This window comes from Aphis gossypii, chromosome X (genome assembly GCF_020184175.1).
Source record: "Aphis gossypii isolate Hap1 chromosome X, ASM2018417v2, whole genome shotgun sequence".
Lineage (NCBI taxonomy): Eukaryota > Metazoa > Arthropoda > Insecta > Hemiptera > Aphididae > Aphis > Aphis gossypii.
In genome coordinates this window covers 59,947,314-59,973,533 of record NC_065533.1, presented here as the reverse complement: position 1 = coordinate 59,973,533, position 26,220 = coordinate 59,947,314, and the positions used below count along the sequence as shown (strand labels likewise).

At 27.0% G+C, this 26,220-nt stretch overlaps 1 protein-coding gene across 2 annotated transcripts in view; it reads right to left on the bottom strand.

Annotated features, from left to right (window-relative positions):
• The window catches only part of LOC126551905 (uncharacterized), a 40,297-nt gene extending 34,707 nt beyond the window's left edge, over positions 1 to 5,590 (bottom strand). Inside the window, exon 1 of one of the 2 annotated variants that reach the window (XM_050206286.1) lies at positions 5,292 to 5,590. The gene's annotated coding sequence lies outside the window, so the exon portion shown is untranslated. The remainder of the gene's footprint in view (positions 1 to 5,291) is intronic. The other variant, XM_050206287.1, reaches the window with a different exon arrangement.
• Between the last annotated feature and the right edge of the window lie 20,630 nt (positions 5,591 to 26,220).

Here is a 26,220-nt window from a genome sequence, read left to right as displayed (position 1 = left end):
TTTTTAAATTAAACTCACACAATAACATAAGTCATATTATAATACCTGTATATTTATGTTTTTTTAAACTTATATTACTTCGAAGAATGTTTCAAACATATTAATAAAATTGTAATAAACAACAACTGCATAATAACTACTGCTGAATTATAGCAACTGTAAATATTGTTATCTTACAGTTGGATAGTAATAAAATTTTTTTACTGTGAACTGTGATGTGTAAATACATTGTTGTAAATAAGATCAGATAATGTTATTTTATTAAAATATCTAACTCATTTTTATGGTAGGCAGCCACCACATACCTACCTACCAACTTAATATCATTTATTTTAGATGTCTATATCCAGACAAAATATTTTTATAAATCATATTGTCATCGTTTTTATATTATTCTAGCTCAAGTTTAACATAGTTTTTGTTTTTCCTAGATCAAGGATCGGATGTTGTGGTCGTTGACGGATCACACGCGGACCGTCGGAAACACGCCTCATACAGAATAAATCATCCTCTACGTGTCCACATTGCTGTGTGTAACGCTAACCGTTAAGCATAATGCTATTCTGACCGAATATCTAATACACTGCGATTAAAAGGGAAAATGTCAACTACCTGACGAGTTTTGCGATATACCGTGCCCAGGACCCAAAAACGTTGACAAGCACTATTCCGCCGTAAAACTGGCTCAGTATAAAGTGATATAATATAATATAATATTATACGTACATTAATAACAATCAACATGAAATCAGTAATCGTAGTGAGAAAATGTACGGATATTTAGCAACTATAAAAATACGCAAGCCTCCCCTTAAAAATCCATGTTTGATGAGTATTATTAATTAATTCTGACTATTGATTCTGTTTTGATTTATATTTTGGTCAATTTTTTTTTAACTATGACAACCCGTCTTATTCAGAAATTATATTTTATCAAAGCTACCCATTCTTCAATCGATCAATCATTTCCTTAATCGATTAATTCTAATAAAAAAAATGAATTCATACCATTATCATAGAATAAAATATATCATGATAGATTATTAACTATACTGTATAGATCATACATTTTAGGTTTTGTGAAATGTAAGTTTTATTAGCTTTCGTGAAGTTTGACTAAATACTTCAGCCTTTATTTATGAACGTATGAATTATGTGTTGAAATATTTATAGTACCTATTTATATTTTATTAAATAATTTAATATGTATCTTGTCAAATAATCAAGTGTTTAAATACATGTATTTCAGCAAAAATTTAAAATCCCTGTTTACGAATGAATCACGAATGAATATTATCTATCGACGTGTTTCTCATTTCCGTGAGACAAGTATTTCTCTGTCGTCATCAATACTTTCTCGTCAATATAATAATTCACTATGATACTTATTTTGCAGTATACTAAAATTTTATCATATTTGATTGACGAAGTCATTTTCAATTATCAAGACACAGTGCTTACCCACTCACATAACAGTTAAAGTTAAAGTTTTTGTTTATAAAATAATTTGTTTAAAACTTTTAAATGATATGATGAGAATATTTTTAAAACATAAGATCAGAAACATATATATTTTGAAATAATTAATATTATAAAATCATTGGGATAAAATATTTTACTTATAAAGATTTTGGAAACCCAAATATATTCCTACATTAATCACATTAAAACATATTTTTTTTTCAAAACTTATTTTCAATATTTTCAAGAATTTGGTATTTTAAGACATTTAGCATTTAATATTTCAATAATTATTGTTTATTATCACCACATGAATGTTAATGGTAGATTTAATTAGTAACCGTAAGTTTGAAGTTTTGTAAAAATAACAAAACGTCGTTGCATAATATTTTCTGCTTTCCGGGTTTCGAAATAGAGTAAAATATACGATTTAAAAATAACTTTATGTTTTAATATTTAATTATTTTGATCTCTAGTACTTTCATCTCATATATTTCATCAAAGCGCAGGCTAATCGATCTACGCTTGTATTTTAAATTCGTTTATATTTTTTTTTTTTGCCAAACGACCATTGAGTACCACAAAATTTTGCACATTTACGTCATATTTTTCAAAGGCGTGTTATTGGAAGAACGCCAGAAAATCCGGCCGAAAACCACCCCAGATATGGCTTGGCCACTACTTTATAGTCCATATTTCATTCCCTCTTAACGTTTTTTTTTCTAGATGTCATCTGCATTGCTACTATGAATGAATATCAACAAATTTCAAGGTAACTATTTCAACAATACGACTGTGCGTCACAACAGCCAATACTATGCGAAGTAGCCTGCGAAATCAAATCGATAACCGAATAACCAACCTCGAATATAGACAAAGGAAAATTATGATATTTTATATACGTAAAAACAGAAAATTATTTGTTTTTAATCAATTTTAAATTCAAAAAACGTCAATTACATAATGTCAAAATGAAAATTTTTGTACACATAATAAATTTAAGATGTACTATCATGTACGCGCATTCCAGGAAGATCTCCCGGCGTTGGACCGACAACCCGACAACAGTTAGACCAGCGAAAATAATATTAGTGCACACAAATTAGGTCACACAGTTTTTCCTTACTGTTTGTTTTTTATTAATTACCACACCAAAATTGTGTTTTCTGATATATCTCGGAAAATAGTTTTAATATGTACAAAATAGTTTATACATTCTATAAATGTTTCTAATGTATATAAACAAATAAAAATGATGTGACCTAAATATACAGAAACTAATATATCATGCAAAAACAGATTTAAACTACGAACATAATTTTTTTTATTTTTAGAGAACTTTTAAAAACATGATGTAGGTAACTAAAAGTTTTGTGCACGGTGAATGTTTGTTTACAAGATGCAGACAGTTAATAAGGGGCTTCAGAAAAACGTATAAGTGAACATTATGTTTTTAATTCGTTATAGGAAAATACTATCGGTGTTTGGTGACTTTGAATGAAATTTTACTTTAAAAAAGAAATAATACTAAATCGATATAGTTAAGTTTTCTAAAATAGTGAAGTATACTCCATGACGAAACGAAATAAATTTCAAACAAAACAAAAAAATATGAAAAAATATGAATATATTTATATATTTTAGCACACGTGTGTATTGTATTATACATTATTATAGTAGAGATCGTATTTAAAAGATCTCTTCTGTTACATCAGATTAGTAAAATCATAATGGCTTCCAACCATATAAGAATGTTTGTAGATCAAGGAATACTCATTGTTATTATAAATGTGAAATTATATGTTTATACTAAATGCTATTATAATTTATAAGTTACGTATACTATCGAGAATAACTATAAGTATTCGAGGCACCTCTGTTATTTGACTCTCTGTTTATATAAATACCACATTAAGATATAAAAAAATGGAAGTAAATCCTTATCAAAAGTTTTTTTTCTTTTTTTGAATTACCTACAAATTATTGTATATTTTTTTTCAAATCAAGAATTGTTTTTCAGTTCAATGTTTATTATAATTGGCTAAAATGTATTGGTATTTGTCATTTGATACTTGTTAATTCGCTGAAGAATGATTTCACTGAAAATGCGGTGAATAATAATCCGGAGATAAGGTTGTAGATGCAAATATTATAATTCGATAAGGTAATATATTTTAGAAATTTAATATAACAGTTGCCAGAAAAACATAAGTTACAGTGTGACAGATAATAAAAGTTTGAATTATATTTGTTGCACAATTTGATTTTTTTACTTTCAATATAAATATAGAGCATTGCCGTGACATTTGTCTGTAAAGAATTAATGCAAACACAATATTTCATTAAAAATTAATAAAACACACTACATCGTCTAAAGGAAAAATTTAACAGGAAATGTGCTTACTTAACACTTTAACAAAGAATCTAATAAATTAAATTGAATTTAAAAAATATATATACGTCCTGGTTTATTTATAAACAGAAAAATAACGCTAAACGAGTTCTTCTACTACAGTGCAGTTTTTGAAAAGCAATGACTTGAGATAAAAGAATGTTTTTTTTTTTGGTCCAGTTATCTGAAATTAAAGATTGGACAATTTATTGTTACTATTATTATGCCAAGGCTCTGCAATGACTCGAAGCATACAAAAGAAGATTATAGCCATTATAGGTACACGTAAAACATCGATTTGTCCAATACCTATTGGTTTTTAAAGCATCTCAAAATTACAAAAACAAAAATTATAAATAATATTAAAAAATTCAAGGTCATTTTCGAAAGATAAAATATTATTTATTGTATGATGTGACTTCGGGGAAAAATCACAAACTGGCCAAAAATAAAATTGCGTAAAATGCTCTCAACGCACAGTAATTTAAAATCTTAAATGTTCATAAAAATTTCCCAACTTACTTCTTAAAATATAAAAAGAGAAACATTCCTTACACAAATATGCAGTACGATAAATAACTAGTGTAAACAAACCAATGACTTTATATCAATATTTAATTTATAAGTATATAAATTCATTTTTATTCAAAAAAATACGTTATAGTGAATTTTAATTTTTTGTTAACCTTGTATTTCATATCCTATAATTCTATATTTATGATATTATATCGTATTTCGTGCCTCTGTTATGTATTAAATGTACGCGTTAGCGTTATAATACGTAAAATAATAAATGATAATTCATTAGCCATATAGGTACGTGAACTCTGATTTCTGAGGACGAACCAAAATATTTTTAAATTTAAGTCGAACCTAAGTCGTAATTTTTATTATTACCTATCTGAACCGATCAGAACTATTCTAAAAGCTTTTAGATTAGAATTACTATCACGATAAAATTAACAGATACCTAACAGTTAAATAATTATTTAATTTTATATTTTTCGTTTGTTTTACCTGGCATGGCTTGCTTTTGTTCGATTCGAGTAGTCGTAATATCACCACAATCTAATCAACTATAATATATTATTAGTCACTATACACGTTAAATAATAACATATACTTACTAATAATAATAATAATAATAATAAGAACAAATACGACAAGAACGAATTTATCGTCGATCGTGTACATGGTACCTACTGTTCGTTATTTAAAAAAAATGTGCCCGAACAACGCTTTGACGGGCTTCAAAACCGCGCGTAATTCGAAAATAATCACGTGTTCCGTATTAAACGAGGTCGACTCATAACGTATCATTTCAATGGTATTATAAAATTATTAACGTGTATAATATTGTTATGGAGAAAAAAAAATGAAAAGAAAAAAAAAATGTAAGTTGAGAAAAAAAAAAATAGTCATCGCGCGTGTTTTTTACCTCCGGTGTTAGTGTGATGGTTCAACGTCGCCGGGCGGCAGCCTCCAGGCGCGTTCGCAGGTGGTGGCGATGTGTTTTTGACTGGATCGTATCACAGAGTCAGTGATTACGGCGGCGGCGGCCGGTGCTTGGGATGTGTGTGAGAGAAGGAGGCGAGGACAGGGACGTGGAGTGACGGCGGGGGACGGTGCTCGTTTGGCGGCGGTGGTGGTGCTCTGCGACGACGTGCCGATGTTCTGGTGTCCTGTGGCGTACTGAACGGCGAAACGGTGCCGCCGTCCGCGAGGCGAGCCGAGAGAGCGAGACACCGACGACGTCACCGCGACGACGGTCGTCGCGAGCGCGATGGGTTGGTGACCACTACCGGCGATACGCGGCGGGGTGGTTTTTTCGGGGGGGGGGGGGGGGGGGGGGGCGATACCGGCGGAAACCGTGCGCCGACGGGGGGGGTGAGTGTAGCGGATTCGCGCGCGCCAGCGATCTACAACAGGTGCCTCTCTGTGATAGGTTTGGCGCGGGCGCGCGAGCCAGCGAGAGATGCCGTCGCGAGCGTGTCCGTGCGTGCGCGCGTGTTGCATCCGACTCCGGGAGCTTTTATCCGGCGGCGGGGTTATGGGACAACCCACACGCATACTTTTAGCCGGGGGTCGCGATTTCCCCGTCTTCTGCTCCCCCCCATCCCGTACTCACGTCCTCTCGCGGGGCCGTACACACCCTACAGCGGCGGACTTTTATCGCCGTGCCGTTTCGCTCTACCGCGCCGCTCGCTCCGTTATCGCTCCGCCGCCGCCGCCGCAGCCGCCCGTACCTCGACGAGTCACACGCACTTCTCTACGCCCCCGCGGACACACACACACACCCACGCACGCACACAGATTCCGTTGGACCGCGAAATCCCTCGCCGCGCTCCCCGCCGGGGCTTAAGCGTCCGCCGCCGGAAATATAGATTTCACTCGTTTCGGGATTGTGAATGAATGATAAGCCGATTACTACGCCGACCAAGGCCGCCGCCGTAAATTTCGCGCGCGGAAAATCGCAACAATATAAAACATAATATATATATATATATATATACGTCATCGTCATCATTATAACCGCCGCCTCCGCCGTCGCTGAGTATTATTGTTTTTCCGGTTACCACGCTGACAGTGTTATTATTGTTATTATTATTATTATTATTGAGCGCGAAATAATAATAACAATAATAATAATATTATGATAAACGCAGGTGGACCCGCAGAGTATAATCTGAAACACGTAACACGTAATTTAATATATGCGTATGCGACGAAACCCGTAGCTGGACGATAATAATATATTATTATTCCGCCCGCCGACACAACGTCATTATTATTATTATTATTGTCGTAATATATTACGTATACCCGCGTATTAATTCTCGTAAACAAGGACCTATTCGATGTGAATCCTATGCACGACCGAAACGATCTTACGATTTCGATAATACTTACACCGATATCGCGGGTTCGAATGACCTAGGTCCGTCGTCCTGGTGAGATTTTACAAGTCTACTACGTGATGACTATTTTTTTTTTTTTATATAATATCGTGTACTGCGTCATGGTGATTGGAGGGCTTCGAATCAACTTGACCCGAAAAATTTTGTAACGACTTTGGTCGCACTGTTCGACTATCGGGATACACGACCGACGCTTTTCTACACAATCTATTAAAATATCGCTGTATACGTTCCACGACAGTGGTTTTAAAAATAGTGGCTCAATACGATAATATTTTAATCACAAATTTAAATCGACATTAGTCTATTTGTGATGGTCGTCATTCTGGATTTATTATTATACAAACGTGCATATTTTACAAGATTTTGTCACCAAACCAGAGGTTAATACTGATTAATTATTGGTTTCAAATCCACTTGCGGTGATATCTGAAATATGATACACAAACTCTTCCTGTATAATACAACTAAATACCTATGACTTAATTGTTTCGGTGTAAACTCTTGGGTAGTCGAACAATTTCCCCTCGGACATTTACCCCCCCACCCCCCATTTTTTTTAAGTTTATTATTTAATAAGAAATTATTTTTTTTTCATAAATATAATCAATCATACTATAATTAGTTTTATAAATGTATACTATAAATTACATTTTTTTTTCATAAATATAATAAAATGTAAAAAAATTGTATATAAGTAAAATAGGTTAAAAATTGTAGAAGAATCTTATCTTAATGGTCTAATTCATATAATTAAGACAGTTTTTGACGATCCGGCAATCGATTGGGTTTTAGATACAATTTTAGATTTCAATGTTACAAGCGAATAATATGTATAGTATGCTAGTATTATTATTTTTTATTTAGACAATCTTTTAAATATAATATTACTATTATTTTACTGTTTCAAGTATTTAGGTAAACTTAACCTAACTATTGATATTTTGACAATAACTCTACATTCCCATAAATTGTCCGATATTGATAATAACACAAGGCGTATCGTATTACTTATACACGATTCGATAATATGTAGATAACAAATGATAATTATAATGACTAATAACGGAACGTCAAATATGTGTTCAGTACGTAGTAAGTGTAACTGTGTAATAAATTTCTAAATTATAGAAAAAGTTTTGTGCGTATAATTTGTTTTTTCACTCGTGACTATTAATTCAGTTTATTATTATCTCGGTAGAAAATTGAAAACGGGAAATGAAATGATAAAATATTATGTTAAAACCAGTCAAATATAACGTTTCGGGATGAAAAATATTCTGTTCCGTTAAATTATCCATTCAAATCTTTACGCATAGTGATTACTATTATATTAAACAAAATAAATTTATAATATGATTGTCTGCAACTGTTGTGGTTTGGTAGATGATTCTACGGTAAACACATCGTACTAGATGAGAATCTATCGTCATTAAAATTACCTATTTCTCGATAATTTCAGTGTAATTAACGCTATAATTTGCACAAGACTTCTGACCCTCATTCAGTAAAACTCATTTTTGTTGTTGTTGTTAATGTTATACTGACAAATCTGAGTTTGGAGAACTTTGTGCAATATATAACAATTAACAACACTTTGTCGATAAATTAATATTTAAATAAATAAAATCTATCATCGATTCTATGCAAATATATTGTGTACCCGTGACGAAGACATCATGCATTGGTTATAGTATTATGACATTCTATATTTATGTTACTTTTATAAACTCAAGATATGAAAGTTATTTTATTGAAGAATAGTAAGGTTAGTACACGAAAGTTATAGATTAAAAAAAAATTGTACATTAATTTCTACTAATTAGATGTGTATTTTTTTATATAGCTGAAAAAATGATATAATATAAAAATTATAATACTATGTAAATTCCTACATGATCAATATTGTTAAATATGTACAATTTAACATGATATTTATTTTTTATAACATTTTTATAAGTTAAAATATGAAATATATTTTTTTTAATGTTTTTACAAGTATTGAATAATGTAATATTCACAACTATAATAATTTTTTATATTGTTAAGGATAAATATTAATTTTTGATTTTTTAAGACAGTTGTAGAACTTTTATTTCTGTCGAGGAACTTAAATATATAGGTAATTAATTATTCGTGTAAGAATTTAAATACCTCATTTATTATTCATGTAGGAACTTAAATACATCGTTAATTATTCGTGTAGGAACTAACATAATATACGTTTGTTTTACTTGCAAGGTATTAGCCCTCTCACCACCAACTAAGCTTTCATTCATCTATTGAAATCACAATATTATGTTATTTTATTACAAATTGTTTTCTGTACCATTAAGTAGAAAATATAATTTAAGGATTATTAGATTATTCGGCGAACGCGTTTGGCCAATATCTAAATAATAATTTTCCTATCATAATTTCTGAAGAATGATGAAATTAATTTTTTCTGAATGTAAAAGATACTCTTTTCGGTATTTTGTAATTTCTCTGTAAGTTTATAATACTACCATATTTTAATAATAAGTCCATACAATTGTTTTAAACAAATCTGTTTCTTACAAATTTGATGTCAAGCAAGCAGTTGATTTAATAGTTTATACCTGATTATATGTTCAAAATGCATGAAACACGATTTAATACATTGGTTTACAGATTTAACGTGCCCATAGAAAGTCGTGATCATGATGGAAAAAGTTATCAAATTCTCTCTTTGTCTTATTTTTTGTCTATCGATTCTTATAATTTATTATTCAAATCAAAATTCATGTTTTCAATATTTTTTGTAGAGTTTTTAAATTTTTCAAGATGATTGATAACAATAAAATATATAAGGTAACAAAAACGCCATCATGGGATGATTTATGTCAAGATGTTACTAGTTCTGAGAATATTCATAATATGCATAACCCCTCATTCCTTTAGAAAAAAAAAATAACATAACATAACTGGACCATATTATAATAGCTAATGAAATTAAAAGTCCAGAAAAATACTTTTAGCTTAATTTTTTTTAAAAAAAAACAAAATTATTCGATAATTATTATTGGTATACTAATTTTATTTTAAAGATATTTCAAAAATAACTGTCATGAAAAATGTGTGTTTGTTTAAAAGTTTGAGAAACTGTGGCTTCATAATAATTATTATGCTGTATTACAGATGTAGTCTACAGTTATGATTGTTAGTGATTTCTGTTAATGAAATCTTTTATTTTTAACTTTGATTTCAATACAGTGCTATGAAAATATTATTTTGTATACAAGTATTTAATTTTTTTATGCTCATAATATAGTAAAATGATAAAATTAACCTAACCATATTAAATAAACATCACGCCATAAAATAAACGTATGTTTAACGTGATATTTAATGGGACAAGTGGACATTATACCCAACAAATAGACAATTTCGTTATAGACGGGACGTGTATGGTCACCTATCACCATTATACAGATACTGCAGTACATTTTACGCTGTTTTCTCGTTTCCTAAAACGATAACATAATATTTATAAATTAACATAGATACATAGGCACATTGCTGATAATATATAATATCCAATTCAAAGCTTATAATACAATTAGCAGAGATAAACTTAAGGACTTTCAAGAAAAAGGTATGGAGAAAAATATGTGGATCTATCATCGATAAAACAACAGGAACTGAAAAAATATAACAAACACCTATACAATATTTTTGAACAAGCACCAGTAACCAGCTTTATTAAGAACCAAAGGGTACAATGGTTAAGCATATAACGAGAATAAAAGAGTACAAAACAGTTAAAATACTAGGATGAAAACTATAAGAGAAAAGACCTGAAGGAAGAACTAAGAAAAAGTGGATTGAAGAAGTCAAAGTAGAAGTATCTGCAATAATTATTAAGTCTAACAGTACACAAGGCCGGACTGGGTCGTAGCGTGTATAATATTATATATTTAATATTCGTGTTACTCAAGTCAATATTTGCAGTGAAATCATCTATTTAAATTATATTTTAGTAAAACTTAAATTTTATTATGATAAACGGGTTTTTTTACAAAACATAGATTTCATTACACAGTTTATTTTATACTACGTAATTATTTCGGCGCAGACGGGTAGTGAGTAGCACTTAAAAAAATGCTTTACGAAAAGGTGTGACTGTATTTATGTCTCTCTTTTTTTTTCTTTTTTTTTTTTAAAGGTGGGTGGGTCGTTCGTATTTGTGATGTGGACTGTATAGTTAACTATTTATCGTTGAGATAATTATTATTTCATATTAATAATTTCTATTTATTTATTTATTTGACGTTTAAGACTGTAACTTTTTTTATATTATTAAAAAATAAAAATAATTATACTTTAGAATAAATTCTAGTATTTAAAGTCTAATAATTAACTTGATAGTAGCATCTGACAGTACCTAGTTGAGAGTTTTGAATTAATTTGTGACTTCGTTAACTTTTTGAATTTAATGGTGGAGTTTTTAATAGCATGAACTATAATTAAGAAATAAATGCAAATTGAAAGTATATATGCAAATTAAATTGTACAACCAAGGAAATATTTTACAAATAATAAGAAAACTAATAAGGCATATACCTTTTACATTAAGAATAAAAATCATTGCATTTTACTAGTTTAATTGTTATTAGATCGACTAAAGTTAGATACGTATTATGCGTTTAACACATCATTTTTATAACGATAACTAAACTATATATTTTCCATTCAAAAGGATATGTAACGGTATTATGAACACTGTAGTAACTTCAATTCTTTTAAAATTACATTATTTATAACATTTATATACCAATATAATATTATTAAGATTTAAAAAAATTATAATACAATAATAAACAAGAAATAAAACCCGTATACATGGCATTGTTTTAGTTCAACATCTTTTATCTCATAATAAATTATATTATATATTATATTACTAAATGATATAACAATTGTAAGAATGATATTTTTTAAGTCTAATGATTAAAATATTCAATTAATTAGTAATTTTTAAGTTACCAATTTTACAATAAAATTAAAAAAGTCGAGACAATTCTTTGAAAATATAATTTTAACCATAAAACTTTTATGGATTTATATTTATCTTAAACGATAATGTGAGTATATATAGCAAATATTTTCTGTGTTTTTGACAACTCACTTTAAAAATGACATAATTTTTATAAATCTTTGTTTTAATAGTTCCATTTTCAAATTTCCAATAGATTATCATAATTGTAAATTGTTAACCTATACTATAATGATAAAATAAAAATCTGCTACTACCTTTATTTTTATGATCTAGATAAAATATATACTGAACCCATACATTTAAAAAATCAAAAATTTCAAACTTAAATAATATTCATATAGATTATACTTATTAGTTATTATATTTCAATTTATACATATTATAGTTTTAGAAAAAAAAGTACAAAATGTTATGTTTAAACATATTATTTATAATTATACGTTTATAATAACAAAGAACTATAGGTGTAATAAATTATAACTATAGTAGGGGTCTCTATTCCACGTTTACCATTTTTAAACTAATATATCAAGAAGTACAGTATTGTTAAAATACACAATTATATTATGCATATTTCACGTTAAAAAAGTACCGAATAAGATGTACAATACAATATGCTTTCCGAGGTGTTTATATTTCCGAATAACTTTTTTTTTGAGACAATAGGCTCAAGTCTAAAATGAGTAAGTGTTTAATAAGTGTTAAAAATATAAAATATGTATCATCAAATGTAGGTAAATAAGTAATTTTTTTTTTTTTTTTGTAAGACATTATTTATAGGTAATATAAATTCATATTTTAAGCATGTGGGTCCTTGATTTATTGTCTGACCCAACTTTAAAAACTATCCCATGAATCACTCAGGTTAGGTTAGGTTAGGTTAAGTTAATCTAACTGTATTTGGTACATTTTATTGAATAATTTAATTATACGTATTAATAATTTTAATATTACAGTGATTAAATTACGAATAAAAAAAAGTTATATATTTCTGATTCGTTGTGAAAATTACTGCTGCTTACTTCAAAGTGACCCAGATGTGATAAGTGTAGGGGATAATTACATTGGTTTAGACTTAAGAGTTTAATATTTTTAAGTGTCGATGTATGTCTTTTCACAGAAATTGTGTTTTATTTTTATTACTCACTTTTTTAGTTAGTACGGTAAATTATCTTGGTGTTGCACTTGATCAGAAATATACTAAGAAAATATCGATAAATTTTGTTGTAAGACTCATTTGTCTGTTATTTGATTTGGGTTTGTTAAAAATTATAAAACACATTATTTATTCCAGGGAAACCAGAATAACCAATTCATGAATTTCGTTTAAACAAAATAACAGTCTTAGTTTTCTTGTACTTAGTCAAAATCAAACAGTCACACAAATTAGTGTTTTTACTAATTATTTTGAATGATAATAAATTATAAATACATTAACTATTCGGTCGAAACAAAATAGGCATATGCTTATAAACACATTGATAATATAATACAAGATTCATCATTAGTTGCACGTATAAAAATTTAAAAATATCTAAATATTTACTTACAATTTTACTGATACAATGACATTAACATAATGTGTACAAGTTAAATTTAATAGTGCATAATTATTATATATTAATAAACATGTGTATATTTGACAAAATTTCTTAAAATATATACTGGCAGACTGTCTCTATCCAGAATCTTTTTTCATTGTAGATAATTAGATTTTTTTACTATAATATTTACAATAAAAAACAAAAAGCCGTTATGGTGATTTTACTTCTATATTTCTTATTTTTATCGTATACATTACTGTATTTTAAAACGTAATAATTCTATTTCAGAGTTCATTCCGTTACTATAATTAATTTGTTTAAAGTTGTCACTGGACAAATATTTTATAGCTACTTTTTTGTTGTTGCTTTTAATCAGTTGTAATGATCGGAATAATTACCCGCACATTTTGCGTAAATTCGCGTGTTCCTTTGTGGTTTAACCGACATGGAATAAATTCAGTATTTCGTCTGGTCGTCATTTTGCATTTTATAATGGTGTTTAAATTTATGAAAAAAAAAACGAAACAAACACAAATTGTTTAACACAGATTAATGTATAAAAACTAAGTATAAAAGCTTTTTACGACATTTGTAAGCTATATATATATGTGAATGTGTGTGTATGTGTGTTATTATTATTATTAAGCTTATATAAAATCAATACTAAAATACAGCTCTAAAAACATTGATTTTATATATGGGTTTTTTTTTACTCCCACAATCACTGAAACATACTTTTGAGTATAATTTTGAATGTTAATTGCATTTTTCGACTTTGCATTTATTTGTTAACACCCGTAATATTATGTTTTTATGCATGATGTTTTCAATAATAATTACAGACACGATATTTTTAATTTGACATGGTGGAGGGGTTGGAGGTATATTTTATGTTTATAACTTATAAGTCATATTACAATATATATTTTAAAATCATGCAGTACACATTTCCGGACTAAAAACAATAAGAACGTATGGTTATCATTTGTTTTTCTTCGTGCATTTAATGATTAGATGGAAGCACAAAAAAACTTAAAGAATTATTTTAACTAAATAACTGTTGTACAGAAAAATGGTAAAATCCCGTGATGAATATTTTATGTTATATTTGAAACGGATTGGTTATTATATAAGGTATAATATCATTGTGTTCATAATTTTATTAATCATAAATAAAATTCAGTAACAATTTATATTGTTCATCAAAATGTGTCCAGTTTGGTGGCCAAGTAAAGTGTTATCTGACTTAAAATTGGTATTCCGAAGACTTTTAATTATTATCTTAGTAATTAATTTTTCAAACTTAAAATTGTTTAATCAACTGCATTTAATATTGTTGTGAAACGTATAATACCAAATAAATATAGTGTACGATTTTAAATAACAATGAAATATTTTACTAGAGAGATAGAATTATATAAATAAAATGGGTAAATTTTCCAATATAGTTTTGACTCGCTTAGAAAATTAAAATATTATTTATTTCATTAATTCCAATATAATATACACTCTTATTATTATTAATGCATTTTACACGTTGTATTGGATTTTTATAATTACTAGCGTATTTTATTCAATATTGTTACAATTTTAATTCACTGTAATTTTTTCCTTTCAAATGGTGCTTCAAATAAATAATACGCATATGGTACGTATAAGGTTTTCCAACTCGAAGTTGTGGGTATAATAATGTTATAATATAATATTTTTTCAATGATAATAATATAATTCATATATGTTGGCCGGCGCGTTGTATAGGCAATTTCGGTACATTGGCGTGTAGGCAGCTGTCGAACGGTATACAATGTATACTATACATTTATATTCCATAAACGATTAATGATTATTCACGTCGTATTGTTCCACTTTATCCTTGCTTAGTTGTGTATAATAATATGACTATTCCAGTTTAATAATGAGCGATGGAAAATACTCAGATTTCAAATAGAATGGTTCTTTAAGTCGAACCATGGTTAAGTTTTCATCGAACGAAACAATAGATTTAGCGTGTTATAATACTGATATGATTATAATATGAGCGAAATACTTCAATGACTTCGAAATATCAAAACAATAAATTAATACTTACATTTTTTTTCAGTTTTTCACAGACGCGTATTATTTTTTGAATAAAAATTCGATTTGTTTCAAATAGACGTATTCATATATATTTTCATATGATATATAAATATACGTTACTTATTGTCTTTAATACGTTACGTAGATGTGTAAATCAAAAATAAATATTTATTCGAAATTATTATCGAAAATATCAAGAATAAATACTTGTATGATTATTAAGTATAAATATAAGTTATACAACTTTATAAAATATATAAAATCACAATAGTTAAAGTTATAAAATTAAAGTTTATAATATTTGCATAGTTTCGACAATATTAAAATGTTGTAAACTGTACCTATTATAAACATAATTTAATATGAAATATAAAAAATAAATAATAAAATTATTTAGTATATTTGTTTAAACTTGAAATTATTTAAATTCAATATATAGGTATATATATATGTATACACTATACATATATAAAAGTACGTAATGTAATATAAATATGCTAACCTTAAACAAAAAAACAATTTCTGTACAACTATAGATTATATTTATACGTTATATTATATCTTTCTATATTTATCCATTTTATGAGTTTTAATAATTTTAAACATATTTAATATCACAGAATAGTATTGACTTAACGACTTATGTAAGCAACATTCAATTTAATATAGTATTCCACTTGGAATCATTGTTATTTTATTTATCATCAAAATTAGATTTCTATGTATAAATTTCATGATTATTTTTAGACATAACTTGTATAAAGATATAAAACTCTAGTTAAAATAATATTTATTTTATATAAAAAAAAAAAAAAAAAATCGTCTTTGAATAAATAATTTTATAATGAAAATAAATAAATTCACTATTTCATTATGTGAACAATCATTAATATTATGTACGTGGGTCTAAGAGGAATTAGAATACGTATTTGTGTAGTATATATATATACTTAACCGAAAAAAAAATACTAATGGAATTTTTAATGTAGTTTAATTATTAGGTAGTGATATAATAGGAATCTGTTTCATATAAATAGAGGGATTAAAATAACATATAATGTGATATTTCATTTACTTTTACTTTTTGCATACTTGTAAGTTTTCAGATTATTTGACACATTTAATAGTGTTTTCTAAATTCTATAGTTCATATTTTATAGTAGGTAGTGTACTTTATATATATACATATTATTCTAGTGAAACTATATATTTTCAAAATATATTCATTTATAATTTAAAAAAGGTAAACTTTAGGTTACTATAATGGATGTATTAAATTTAAATCCAAAGATATATATCATTGTATACGAAAAAAGATTTTGAATTGAGATGATTTGTCAGCCTAGGATATATATATATATATTTCAATAGATGGTGAAAAAGGTGGTTTATGTTTTAATGACCTGAGTACCCCGAAATTTAAGTAATTTTTTTTTTATTATTTCAAGTCGAACTTATGGAAAGTCTTGTATTAAATTCTCAACTCTTAGCTGATTTTACAATTTTTTTTATAAATTTTAATTACAAAATAATTCATAAATATTCATAACGAATTTTTATCAATATTTAAACTCCAAATGCTAATGGTTACGCGAATTTGTAAAGATTTAAAATGCAAACATTCGTAATATTTTACCTACAATGATGCTTCAAGTTTTCTCTATAACTATTTTAAAGGAAAACTAATGGAAAACTTTACTTAATTTGTAATTTTTTTAAATTTAGATATTTTTTTTTTTTATAACATTTATTTAGAAAATATACAATCTGTAAGATTATTTACAATAAGCATATATGCGGTGTTTATGTGATTTTAACGTGAGTTAACATGATTTAAGGAACTATCCAACAGTAGTACTTATGGCTTGGGGGATTTTATTTAGATATAAACACAAAGAATTTTATGTATTTTCAACTACTTGTAAATTTTTGTAATTTTGACATATTTCGTAAAAATATAAAGATAGGTTAGCATTAAATATAAAGAACGCTTATAAAAAAAAATGTGATTAACGATTTTTGATTTTTTTTTAACTACAATAAGAATATCTTATAAGAAACATTGTATTAAATTTTTATCGACACTTTATAAAAATATGCTTAGAAAAATTGAAAATTTCAGGTGACTATAAATAGTTTAAAAAAGTCAAAATATTTTGAAAATATATCGCTAATATAAACATTTGGTGGAAATATTAAATATTTACAGTGATTATTTTTTGAGTTACAACCATATCAAAATATCGATTTTTTTTTAAACTGTTAGAAAGTTTTTACTTTTAATCTCTATAATGCACCAATGATATTCACTTTGTCATCGAAAACCACCCCCAAAGATGGAAATTGAATCATTATTTCAACAAGTTAATCTGTAAATAGATGCAAAAAACACATGCACGCACATCATTGTAAAATCAATACATTCATCACTTCGTTCAGAATCCAAAAAAGTAATTTAACATTTTCATTAAGGACGACCACATTTTTCAATTAAAATCAAATCAAATTATCAATTTACCAATAAATAATAGAGTAAGGTTATGTATCCATAATTAAGTGAACTATTACTATTCAGAACACATATTTTTGTACTGTCGTTAGATTGCGTACCACTTGAATCAATCTCGATGGTTTTTGCGAAAAACTCATTTTGAAACTTTAACTAAGATGCATTCATATTATTAATTGGTTTTTAATAGTTTTTATATTTAAATCAATATCTGCTAAAATTATGAGGTCTTAGATTTTTGGTGAACATCAAAAAACAGAACTATATATTTGGTCAATAAAAGTTCAAAATAAATAATCTGGATATGGTGTTTTTTCAGCCAATTTTTAACGTACTAACTTTCAACCCGGGTGTTTGCCGGTTTTTAATAATATTTTATTTTATCATATTATACACAGTATAATGGGCCACTAATATTATTATATTTAACGAATTTAACCCGTTTGTTTTGCAGTAAAATAAACTACGTTTAGTATAATTAGTGATTTGAAAATGTTGAAATTACTCGACTGCTTAAACTGCTTAATATTATGTGCACGAAATTCGTATTTATTCAGTCAATAAAAAAGTTTGTACCATTAAATAATTTTAACGTTCTTACAAGTTACAAATACCCATTTAATATTAAATACTTAATAGTTTTATACAGGTATATTATATACATATATATATAAATGATTATTATTATTATATTGAGTTTATTTTGTTGCATATTTTATTTTATGTTTTTATTTTTTTTTTTCTAACTCACAATATTTACAAATGATTTTTTATATTATTATTTGATTTGAAACGACTCTACGAATTTCACACTTCCACTGAAAAAATAATTCATTACAGTTTTTGAGTTTATTTAAATTTTTTTTAAATTTAATCTCTTTATAGCCATTATATAATATAATTTAAGTTCAAGTGGATTATCCAATAGACATTTAACGCAATCTTAACTTTTCAAGTATTAATTAATTTATGTAATAAATCAAAATTCAAATTTTACCGCGTTTTAGAGTGAGTTTGTGAAAGGTAAAGCACTACTGAAATCATTGAAAATTCCACGTGGTTAGTCTTCTGGAAACTATAATAAACGTATAGCTACTTGCTACCTTCAGAATCCTTTGATTAACAGTGCACTGAAATAATACAACGTTTACGTACATATTGGCTTGGTGGTTAGAACGAGGGGTGTTGTGGAGGGTTCTGGGTTGCTAGGCGGACAGACCCTTTCAAGAATTCACTCGAACCCTTTCAATAATATCAACTCTTAACTGTGTGAAAGACTATATATATTTATTTTAGGCAAAGATAGACTTACAGAAATATTTTTAAAACACGTTGACACATGGCCTTAGATAAACGTTTGTAATTAATGATCGGTTATACACACCGCGGTACTCGGTAGATTAATATTATTAATGTGTATGTGTTGTACGATATACCATCTGTAAAAAGAATCATACCCAGCATTGACTTAAGAGCTATTGATTATGTCGAGTTTTGAACTGTGAATTAAACTGATTCAAAAAAAAATATGCAAACGCAACAATGTTAAGTACATAATGATATATTGATATATTGATATGTTATAGGATGATTAGGCCTCAGGAGTAGTAAGAGTTGCGTATTGTTCAAAATTCTCTCGATATATAGCTGTCAGTAGACCAAACTAAAACACTAACTATACGTTTGCGAGTTTAAAAATCGAAAATTTAAAATGTATATTTTGCACATTTCGTCAATTTTATGAAAAAAGTGTGTATAGTATTAATTTCCAAACGCTTATTAAGCATAATATCTAATATTTTTTTCTAAACCGATGTATTTTAAACAATTATTAATTATAAAATTCAATATTTATTTAGGTTTTTAATGTCATCGTCACAATTGAGTATGTATTTTACGATAACAGCACGATGTGCATTTAATCCGTATCACGCTAATATGCTGAAATAATATCTTATCGTTGATAAATTATCGAATTAACTAATCGTAAATTTATTTATTGTTTATTCGTTAGTAGATCTGTTGTAGGTATTCAATTCACATTTTAAAATATCTTTTAGTATAAAAATATGTCAAAATGCCAATCAATTTTCCGTTATATTTTAAATATTACCTATAAATCTTTTTTTCCTATCTTTAAATCTATCTTTATAGATATTATTAACTATTAATATCATTAGACAATTTTTTTTTTTTTTTGGAATTCTGAATAATTGTTTGAGCATCCTTTACCTACTTTAGCTCCTATAACTTCTAAACACTAATAATGATAATACCTGTGCAGTATATTATCGTTTCCATAAATATTTTTGTGTTGTTTTCGGGAAAATTTTGAATACGGCTGTTGGATACGCTAAATGAATATTTCATGGTCGTTGAAAACCCCTAGTATATAGCTAGGTACAATAATTAATTGTATTGTGAGCTATAGTAAGAAATTTTTACTAAGAATGCATCATCAAAACCCTCAACAACAGTTAACACTAATAACCTCATAGGTCGATTTGAACAGTTTTCCAAGGTTGTTTAGCATTTCATCACTATAACGCTATTACAACTATGAAACTTATAATTGTTATGCGATAGTTATGACAACAATACCAACACTGTTTCCCCATTATTCAAACTCAATTAGTAAATACCTATGATATTCATATTAAACAAATCAAAGCAGAAACCCGTTAAACGACTATTGTGATTTGTTGGCGCCTGTCATGTTATACGTCACGTCAATTACGTATTACATATTCTGTGTCTTGATACTAAAAATCATATTGTTCTCGGTTTAATAATATATCACTTTGACAAAGGACTTGGATTTCACTACGCTTTGCATCATGTTTTTGCAATGACGTAGCAATGCATTGCTTTTATTTGCGATTAAGCTTCATATTATAATATAAACTTATATAGGTACATTATTGACCGAAAATATTGTCATTCAATGTATTTATGTGATTTCCACACTAATTCGTTTTTTAGATTAAATGTTAAGAACTGCATTTGATTGCAAAATTTTTATTCGTTGGTTCAGTCGGTATATCGATTTTTTGCTTAAGTCACAAGACGATAAACAATATTCAAAATAAAAATAATAGAACCATTAAATTTTTCAATAATAGGTACTCATTTGAATTTCAATACCAATCACTATATTTTTTTACTTTACCTGTTAAATGTATCGTTAAAAATTAAAATGGTTTTAAATCAAAAAAATTTCAATACGTTGTATTAACTTTAGGGCGGTATTGTGTATAGACATTTCCTCGGAGTTTTAGTGTATTATATTTGCTAACTCGTAAATAAAAGTTTATCAACACTATACTCGTGATCATTAGCTAACAAAATATTTTATTTCCTTTTTTAACAAATCGTATGGGAACTCATAAAAGATACGTGCGAAACGTTCTTATAAATTTTAGAATTTGTATATCTTAACCAAACCTCGTATTGATCTATATTGCGATATTATGAACGTTTATATTATTAACAATAAACAATATCTCAATAATTACTCTATGCACGTATTTTAATCGGAAAAATTGTTATCGACCAACTATAATTTCATTAAATGGACTTCATATTTATGATTTATATTCACGGCACCGACGCAAACCATAATATAATAATTATGTGCCTCGAATTATTGTCGCCTCATAAAAATAAATATCTTAAAGAAAAAGTATTCACGCAATTCTACATAGCACACCAGAACAGAAAAAAGAAACAGACCGAAAGAGCAAACTATTTATAGAAGTGTGTTTAATTAATAAAATCGTGCAATATGCACAATACGGTACTTATTAATTAATGTATTAAATAATTAATTATTATTTCATGTGGATAACGGGAATAGTGATGTTAAAATGATAAAATATTAGGTATATTGAGTAAATAAGTCAGTTATTATGAATAATAACCAAGATATGGACAATTATAAAAACGGCCAATAAATTAATTTTTGCTTTTTTTTTTTTAAGGGTTTTTTACGATATTTATTTTAGTTATAACTTAGTGGACAATGTAAGTATAACCACTTTGATAATATATGTAAGATACTTAAGCAATGATTTGATCACTGTAATAGTTGCTTTAATCCTGATACGAATAATATTGTATCTTTCATCGTCCATCCCACATTAATGTGATAAACGATTGGCTTAGTACGGTATACGATAAAAATTGGGTTGTTTTTTACTATGCTTTAAGTTAGATAATTTATTGAGAACACACATAATATAATGGCAAAGAAATATTTTATTTTATTATTATTTAATTCAAGTACAACAAACAAAAAATGGTAAAATTGTTATAATAATGTGATTCTCATCAATATATTGTGTAGAAAGTTCACACATTATATAATAATAATGATTCTACTGAGCAATGTTACCACTAATGTCTATATAATATTAATGTAGGTATAGAACACGTACTATGTTGTTTCGTCTGATTGGACACAGTTAATTTAAATCAAAAACAAATACTTGGATAACGCATCTATACCATTTCCCGTAAAAATAGTACTCGGGGCACAATTTACATATCAAATCAAATAATACAAATAATACCCGTGAAACAGTTTACATCAAAAAGGTATAATGGAACGTGGCTTACAGTATCGCTGCTATAAACAATCAAATTAAAATTTCGTTGAAATCTATCCTATATTATAATTTTAATATTTAATTATTGTAGAACGTAGGTTATACTTTATTACATATAGCCACAGCGGGTAGGAAACCTTTTTAGGATTAAGTGCCAACATTTTAATTGTATAATTATAATTTCGAAAAAAATGTCAAGCGCATGTGTCTGTAATGCGTGTTCGTATCTACAAACATTTTTTTCCGTGTAGAATAGAAAGGAAAAAATGATGGTTTTTTTTTTAATAATATTTTTATATTATAATACCTGTTTAAATTTACAAATGTGCTGATAATTTAAATATATTTGTTATTTCTATTTATCATAGGATATATATTTTTAATAGGTATCAACAGGTGTGTATTTTGTTAGTTTTAATGAAAAACGAGTTTTATTTGTCACTGTTTTGATTTGATCACATTCATTGTGAAGAATAAACTTTCAGAACTTGATATTGAGGTGAATATTTAAAGTATGAAAGTATTTCAAATTATACAAAACTTGACCAGATGAGTATATAGCAAACTTTAAAAAATATTATAATTTATTGTTAAATTGATTTTTATTTTTTAAGAAATAATTTTCATTAAATACGATATTTAACAAGGAAGTAAATATATTGTCGCGTTCTATTAATAATTATAGGCCAACTTCACTACACCTTTGGCATACGTGACGTGTAGGTTCACTATCCCTTTAATTTAACATCGACAATTGTATAATTACTATTAAATCGGAGTCTTTGTAATGAAATGGACCCCATAAGTCAGGATTAAGCTATAGATTAATCGTTGTAATCACAGTATAAAATTGTGGGTCTATTCCTGGGTGCAATTTGTTGCAAAATGTAATAATATTTCACTGTAACTGTTCTATTTCACGAATGCCTGCATTTTACCTATAATAGAGCAGTAAAACGTTATTTAATTTCGCCACTCGACGATGGTAAACGATTACAACATTATTGAAACATCAATGGATACAAATTACTTTATTTAAGCTATCTATAATGTAACAAAGCCAATTCGTATCTTCCATAATATTATATCCTATACCCATTAAACCTTCCTGATGAAATTCAGTAAAGTTTTTATATTTCAGTCATGTTTTTATTTGATTTTTGTACCACTGAATTATTTATACATTTGCAATCTACCGATTTGTAGTTTACACAATTTTAATGAACGTATTCCAGAAAAATGTATCCTGTAAAATATTGCTATATACCAATGCTAATTTAAAATATAGAAATAGCTAATATCTCTAGAAAAATATAGCATGGACCAAATTAAAAATATTATCTAATTTCAGTTATTAATCAAATTTATTATTTATTAATTAAATTATTGATTGATCCAGATTGTATCATTTTTTATCTTCGATTGGAGCAATGACTCATACCGAGAATTACATTTTATCAATAATTGTTATAATTTATACAACTTTGCTATTATTTTTATTTATTACCTATACATAAAAAAAAAAAAAAACACAATATTAATTAATATTAAAGAATATACGAAAGTAAAAAATTGAATACCACACAATAGTTAAATGGCGTTGACTATGAATCTATGACTCAATGATAGCTTATTTCTGTTTATATATTATATATTTATTATGAATTATACAAAATCATAAAATAAGATGTCAAATTGGAAATTAAAGTAATTTTGGGACTTTAATAATCAATACTACATATAATGTCGTATATGTTGAAATTTAAAATAAAAGTAACAATTTTTATTGACATCATAGTTTCAGTTTTTATTTTTTTATTATTATTTTATAATATTTAAATATATAAAAACTTTCAGAATTATTATAATATTACATTATAATTCATATTGAATTCATTTTATTCTGACTAAAGTATTCCATTGTAATATTTATTCGGTGATTCGGAGAAATTGTTTTTTAACGCAGTTATGAATAATGCATATCCAATAATACGTTATACAACGACGAAGACATTATTATACAGTATCCATATTATATAATATGTAAATTATAATTGAATACTAATAATTAATTATTATTTATTTTATTTTATTTCGTATAATTTTGAATTAATTTTAATATCAATGTTTAATACAAAAACTACACTGAAATTCGTACGCGACCGTGTAGTTTTTTTGGTCTTTTGTTATACCACTATCGCCCACTATCGAGCTCTTAAAAAAGGTCATTCTGATAAGGACCGACCGCATTCGGGTTTCATTAGAAATAATAGTTAACAACAAACGGTTTTCATTTAATGCCGGACACAACGGTCACCCTCCATCTCTTCGGTTAGTCTATTCGATCGATGGAAATCGAGACGATTATTAATTATGATCGCATAACCAAAGTTCTTGCGATATACCACCGGGACGGATAATACGTGATGCAGATTGCAGATAGGTTTCAATGATGACATGAAGCACTAGCTTGAGTTCGTAAATGATATGATATTATATAATACACTTGACAATGTTATTGTATAGTTGGGTACAAGTTAGCTATAGCATAGTGTAATACAAGTTATCAATATCGTAATAAAACGTCAATAATTAAAAAAATAAACTCACCTCATACTTACATTTAATAACGAATTTATTCAAATTTAGATTTTTGAAATATTTAAAATAGAATAAATGTTTAAATATCAATAACATTTTTAGTAATTACTAGCTTAAAAATTTAATACTAGCTTCTTCAACATTTGTTCTGAATGAATATAATATATACTATACATAATATCTCAAATATAAAATATATTTTCCATATCTGTATATTTTTTTATAGACATTTCAACTATCAAGTTAACGAAAAAAAGGACAAAAAGCAACCTCTTATGCATCTAACCAAATCTCTGACTCTGACTTAAAAATGAATGCAGCTCTATAAATTTGTATCAAATTCTACTTACATTATTATAACTCACTTTTGAACCATCCAAATATCCTGGCAAAATATCTAACTAAATCAATGCTCAGCCACCTGACTGAAAGATTGAAAATAAAATGGTGTCGTGACCTACTTCGTATAACCTCAATCCAAGAATACCGTCAGTGGGCGGATTCTTCAATCAAGATCATCTTTGTCAAACCTTCTTCTATTACCATTTGAGTTTATATGTAGGTGTTTAATTTTAAATAAAGATAAAAAAAATAATGATGATGATGACAATAATAATGTTTAAACAAATAATAATAATTTTTTATTTCGTTATAATTCAAAATATCTACTAGGTATTCAAAAGAAATTTTCAAAACTACGTCTATAATTATTAAGTATACACAATGAAACTTTCATTATATTTAAGCTATTTTTAAGCTGTTGATATGATGTACCTATTTTTAACTTTTTCCGGTACGTTCGTATAACATACTCATATTTGTTAATAATAAAGCACTTGGAATATAATATGAAATAATATTGTTATTATAACAATTTATGCAAAAAAAATTAGCACAAACTACCATTTAATAATTCAAAAATAAATTAATAATAGTAATATAAATATACAATAAAATATCTTACTTTTTATGGTGCTTTGAGTGTAATTATAATTATTATGATTTATATAAATCGAAGTTTCAAGTTCATTCTGTATAATATACATACTCATATCATTTTAGATTCTAAATAAAGTTATGAATGTATTG